This window comes from Atta cephalotes (genome assembly GCF_000143395.1).
Source record: "Atta cephalotes unplaced genomic scaffold scaffold00019, whole genome shotgun sequence".
NCBI classification, from domain to species: Eukaryota; Metazoa; Arthropoda; class Insecta; order Hymenoptera; family Formicidae; genus Atta; species Atta cephalotes.
In genome coordinates, this window is record NW_012130083.1 from 2,800,481 (window position 1) to 2,807,464 (window position 6,984).

A 6,984-nucleotide genomic window follows, 5' to 3' on the forward strand; every position below is an offset into this window, starting at 1 on the left:
AGATAGATAGATATCTATGCACATAAAAATATTTCCATGTAGTCGCATACAGAAATTGTGGAAAGCCACGATTATATTAAGCATCCCAAAATGATTGCCTTTATGAACTTTTAAAAAGTTAGTATTATTTAGTTTTTAAAAAATAGAATATAAGATACGTGCATTTTTTATTCACATATTAAACTATAACATTACACTTTATCTATTAAACTTTTCTGATAATTGCATTTAACAAAGATATAAGAAAGATGGACAATAGAGAAATAAAAAACAATTATGCAAGGTGATTAATAATTAAAAATTAAAAGAAATTAAATTATTCACGTGAATTATCAAATAAAAAAATCATTTTATATGTAGTGAGCTAGAAGAACATGTATTTTCGGCTAAGAGGATTTAAATCACTCCGAGAGCGATTAATGGGAACATAGTTCTGCCTGACTTCTCAACTCGCACACAAATACATTTCCATTTTGAACACAAATCCATGAAAATTGTGTTCAGCTACTCTTGGAACGATTCAAACCCGTTTCAATCGCAACTGCTATTATAAAGATTAAAGAAAGTTCGGTTAAGGTCACTCTTAGTTTGATCGTTTTTTTATTTGCAAGTTTCGGAGCTTTCCCTGTTGAAATTTTTTAATATTTCAACAATATGAAATAATTGTGTAAATACTGACAAAAACATTCTTCTATGTACAGCTTCCGTCGACGATTTAGCCATATTGCGAGACTTCTGGGACAACCTGTACGAACAAGGGAATCACGATAACCATCGTTAACTACTACTCCGAGTAATGGTATCGAGGATTTCACGTAACGGCAGAAAATTATTAGAAGTTATTACAGAACAATGCCGCCCCGAGGCAATGGCGTCCTTCTACTCGTTCGAAAATTAATTTCTTACGATCCAATAGAAGGTCAATGCACGGAATTTTGTAACGCAATTATAAATTGGTCTATAACTTTGTTGCAAATTATAACAACATGCAGTTATGACATTTAAATTAGAATAAGAGATATTATAGAATAAAGGATATAAGATTATAAATAAAAATTAAAGGTAATAATTGACAATAACTTGTCGTGTATGCAATGAAAATAATTTTCTATAATTATTGTAGAACTCCTCTATTTTAGAAATGTTAAAACATCTCTACGTTCTGACATCTAATCCGTATTTTCGTTCTTTTTTTAATGATCTATTAAAGTTTCAAATATTTCTCCAGTTATATTTCAGTCACATATCTACGTATTTAAGTCAAAAGTAACCAAATTTTGATAATATACTTTGCGCGATAATATCATCGTTTTGTATAATAACTGTAATCGTCATATTAACTAAATAAGCACAACGAATCCTATTTAATTCGCGAGGTGGGTGTAAAATGAGGGAAAAGCTGATCGCACAAGTGCAAAAAAGTTTCACAGCGGCAAAGTTAGTTTTCCGACGTACATCCGCCGTAATAAAATTGAACCTCTCAAACTGATGTAGAGCGGTAAAAAAAAAAGAAAGAAAGATATTACAACCGCTAGTCTGTCTGCGGTAATTTCGCTCGATTTCCACAGCAAAGAGAAAACTCGTTGCTTCCTCACTTAAAAACTATCGCGTACAAAAAGAAATATTTAAAAAAAAGCAAGTTCGTTCGTGTGTATGTCTCACTCTTAATTTTCATCGGCTAAATTTTTCCCCGGTTTCACGCTGTTTTCCGAGGGCTTTTTTCGACCGTTTAAATCGCAATTTCGCATCGGTCGAATACTCCTGTCAGTTTTTCGCTTCAGATAACTCTCGAGAAATTGCCACGCCGCTTTGAAGAAACGATCTGTGAAGCCTGTAAGTGCACCGGCAAAAATTATTCTTCCCCAACATGAAGAGAGGAGGTAAAGTGTAAATATTTATCACTCTTACGAGCATCGAAGAAGCTCTTACGAGCATCCGAGTCGTTAGATATGTTCTTTTCGTCACACATTTTTACATTTTCTTCACAAAACGAGATAAATATACAGGATAAGAACTAATAGAGAAAAGCAACAAAGTGCGATTAAAAAGAGCAAATCCGTTGTCGACAGCAAGGTTGGGCACCGCTAGGCATGGCAAGGGAAAACATTAAGGGCTTCGTTGGCTCTCAACGTTGGACCGGGTTGTACTTTTTCGTTGTTTCACATGCGCGACGTTATCCATTTAGAAATGTAAATCCAACTGCAATGGCTAGCCAGCCAGTCTCGGACTTTTAATTCCTAGCCGATAATAATGCGGGTCTCATTCGTGATATCGTTGAAATTATAAAATAAGAACATATCATAAACGCCCACATTTCAATTTCCTCTTTCTATCCCTTCGCATGTAATTAAGCTATTAAACAATTTCTATGTTAAAACATGGCCATTCATGCGACGTACGCGATTGTTCTTCCAGCTAAAAATCAATGTCTTCTTCGGAAAACAAGATGCTTCAATAGAGAAAGTTTTCGCTTCGTTAAGACAATGAAATTAACACACGATCGATATTTGATTCAGTGATGTCGGGCACGGGCAAGGACGACGAAGAAAAAAGAAATGCTCGCGTGAACTTTTGCCATCCAGACCAAAAAGAGGAGCATCTTTTCCGATAAATATGCTCTTTCGTATAATGCTTGAAATTCTCAAGAGTACGTCAGTTTGAATATCTTCCAGCAACACTAACGGCATAAGCAAAATAGAGAGAAGATAGAAGAGTAGATAGAGTCAGTCTGATATTAATCTTATATTCAATTTTCAATGTTATAAAATGTAAAGAAATATTTCATACCAATCATCACGCCGTTTCTAAACTTGGGCAGCTTACATATCAAAAGCAGCTAGCTTTTAAAGAATTTCATTCTATATTATGTATACAAATTTGCTGAAATATTCGTACCCAATAAACTAAAAAATAAGAAGAGAAAAGCCTCTTAAATAAAATCGTGAAAAATATGTTTAAAAATTCATTAAATAAGCATTATTTATTTTGTGGCATAAAAATTAATTAAACTTTACGAAAATATATATTCGTTGTTTTAATAAAACATTTTCAAAATTGTTTAAAATTATTAAGCTAATAAGCCTCAGCCTATTGTAATTCAAACAAAATAAGAAAGAAATTATGAACTAAACACAAATGTCCACGTCAAATTAAAAATTATATTAACATAATTAAAGTTAAAATTAAAACGTCAGTTTTAACTATAATTATATTAATTGTTTTATTAAAAAATACGTTGTAATAACTTTGAGAAAATATCAGTTTAATAGAATAGACAAAGATTCGAACTCGTTAAAATTATATCGGTTTCTAGATAGAAGCGGCGATGTGAAATCGCAAAAGCGTAAGACGTAAAGAGCGGCCAAAGGGTAACAAAGGGATGAAAGGGCAGCATGGCTACGAGCAAGGGTTTATCACGGGTTAAAGCCATGTCCGCAGAAGCCTTTCTTCGATCGCCGCGGGAGTTCGCATCGCGCGCGCGACGGCCACTACGCTGATAAGACCAGAAGGACCAACTTCCTTGGCCAACATCGTAAATTAACTGCCAGTCGTTTCCCGACAACTTCAACGAGCAGACGCCGAGGGCCGAGAAAGATTGATCCTCGACCCGACAGCGCGCCTCAAGCGCTCTTATGTGAAAACGCGTATCAAAGAGGCGGATTTCAAGGATTCTCGGCAACCTCAACGACAGTTACCGATGTTCGCATAAAGAATCTACATCTACACGTACATTTCTGATGTTACAGATACGACTGTGAATGCCCTAAATTTTAAATCATAACCTCGATTCTATATTTCAAAAACTGTCAATATCCTTAACATTACTTGATTTTTCTGTGAAATAATATTAAATTAAATAGATAAATTTAATTTTTCAAAGGCGATGAATTAAAAAATAATCACACTTGCCAAACCAACACTATTTCAAAATAAGTTTATATTTTCATTATTTTTATTTTTGATTCTGAGTCGCTTCATTAAATCCACTTAATAAGCTCAAAATTTCGCACGTTCCACTGGAATCGTACATGTACTAAAGGATATAATTTATTTCCGCGAATAAAAGGTATGTAATACGTTATCTCACGCCCTCGACGTAAAATAAATCCTGAGATATACAGCGTTTGGCGTATATTTCCCCAAGAATCCACCGTATACTGATGTCCTTATCGCATTGCTGCACGCTTTACCACAGGTTGAATTTATTTAACAATGCGACACAAGACGCAAATTATAAAATAGTCAGTCGTCCTTATCTCGTCTATGCACGCTTTACACGACGCAGCTTAACGATGCGAAGCATTTAACAATGCGAAACAAGGTATACTCTCAAGTTGTTGCTGTAGTTTGGTATTTGTGGTTGTTCCAGTCGGATCTCTCTTACTGTATATTTTCTCTTTTGCATAAAAACCTAAGTTATTGTCAGGACTGTCTCGTCATAAGTACATAATTACAAGAAAAACAAAATAATGCATAAGTACGAGTTTTTAAATACGAGACATAAAATATATGTGACATAAATTAAATATAAATCAATCTAAATTATATTGTTTATCAAAAATGCAGTGACCAATATTTTTTTCAACATAATAAAAACTGCAATGCAATAATTAATTACGAACATAATCTGCTTTTATTAGATGCTGTATGTGAAAACATTAAAATCCAGTATTCGGACAAAACAACATACAGTTATTTTATCTGCAGCAAAAATTAAAAAAAAAATAATATATATATATATAGATATAATAACACTGAGAAAATTAATTTATGCAAATTATCAAAATGTTTCCTGCACGAAAACAGCAACTGAATTGAATTTTCTGATAATTGTTATTCATAAATCAAATTTATACATATAAAATTATACAATTTTTAAACTGGATGATCAAAATTTATATAAAAAAAATTATTTACACCTTTTCTTCATTTATATTATTTGTAACATTCAAAATTTCTAATAAATCTCACAGCATATCATTTAAAAACCGTTATCCAAGAATAATTAAGTTAAAAATTTTTTCGATGTGTTAAAATTTAATAAACTTTGATAATTTTCCATATTCAACGTAATTTTCATTATGATACTTATTAACATTGTAAAAGTTCAAGTTTATGAAAAATCTAGGTTTCCTATGACTAGATATAATATTTTAAATTAAGAATTTAGAGTGGCATCTATAAACTTTCGATAGAATCCCGAAAAAATTAAGAAACTAAGTCGATTAATCAAAGAAAAACGACGAGTGTCGGCACAGGCTGGGTAGGCGAGAAAACGTTGAAAGAGAACGAACTTCTTCGTCGTTTCGACCTCGGGGATTCCCTGAGTGAGTTTGATTCACGATGCACCGACGCGGAATACAAACGATGATTTACGAGAGTCTCGGTTTACCCTGCATCGAGTTTGTGGCTGACGACAACGATGCCGACGACTACCGCGTACCTACCTAGCTACTTTCAAAGGCTCTTTACTCTTTACTCCAAGTACACCAAGATGTTCTGCACTTACCACTCGCTTACCATCGAGATAAGTAGCCGTGCACGCCTCAGTCGCAATTCCGACCTCCTCTCAGAAGAAAAAACAGATCGCTAGAGAAAAAGAGAGCTATCGACAGTGGTGTCGAAATACGACGATGACAAATTTCATCGAGAATATTCGCGACGGTACGACCCATCGCGGATATTTGAGCGAATTTTCAGCCTTGTGTTTCTTTCCTCGTGACGTTTGCTTGATAAACAAATCTCTCATCGCGAACCATGATATTTTTTCTTTACAAAATAAGGAAAATGATAAGGATAAGTGTTCGAATGTGTGTTTTTTTTTTTTTAATCATCTTTCTATAATACGAATGCAAAATGTGTAACGATTTTCAAGAAAACACAAAGCACATCCTTTCATAATAGAATTTATTTTAAATACGTTTTCATATTTTAACTAAACATTGAGTGTTGCACCAAATTTTCTTTATAAATTTCATAGATACAAGCACCTCAACATTGTTTTATATTTATAAAAAAGATTCTTCAATCCGTTAACTTTTGTGGTATTATATGTTACTTTAATTGTGATAGCGCATTTTACACGGTTAATTGTTAAGAAAATCCATTATTAATTGACGTTTCCAAATGGTTTCTCAAAATGCCCCTCTGTTATTTCCAATCGAAGTAATCTAATTGATCGCTTGCATGTTTTAGATTTCAACAAAATAAGTAAACTAAATAAAGCTATAAAACATATATAAATGATAAAAGATCATATTAGTTTTCAGACCAAAATGCATACATTAACAAGGCTCTTATTCTCGTCGTATATTCGTTATCTCAATGGAAGCGAACGAGAGTTCGGTGAAAAAAATTGTTCCAACGGACAGAACAATTCGATTATCGAAGTAATCGAATCGGCCGTTGATTGACCGTGAGTATAGAGCCATTCCACCGGAAGAACGCGTTGGCTATAATTAAAACTGTAACGCATGCACGTGAGGCATGCCAGTGTTCCGTTTCGGAAAATGTAATAGCACACGTTTTTACATCGCTTAATCGTACTCGGCACGCTCGATTACTTGCACTCGCACGTTTCAATAAACCTTTCGTCATTGCAGGGACATATCCACCTCTAGTCGTTGTCAATATGCGATTAATTGAAGCGCGCGTATAGGCATCAGCTAATTTATACGCCCGAGATGATGCGCAAAAATTAATATCGTCCACAGTGCCATATTGATGCCGGAAAACAATAATGAATTTAGTGTGGTACGTGGACGTGAATTATCGAAGTCGGAATTAGCAATCATGTTAAATAAACGGCCATTGCCATTGTTATGCTATTTGAAAAATATAGACTATTTAAAATTTAATCTTATATAAAATTTAATCCTGTGATATTATGCTGATTTTTCCGGTCGCAGCATATTTCACATTTATAAGAAAATCTAAAATCTCTAATTCATTATATAAAGTATCTATCGCTCTCTCTCTCTCTCT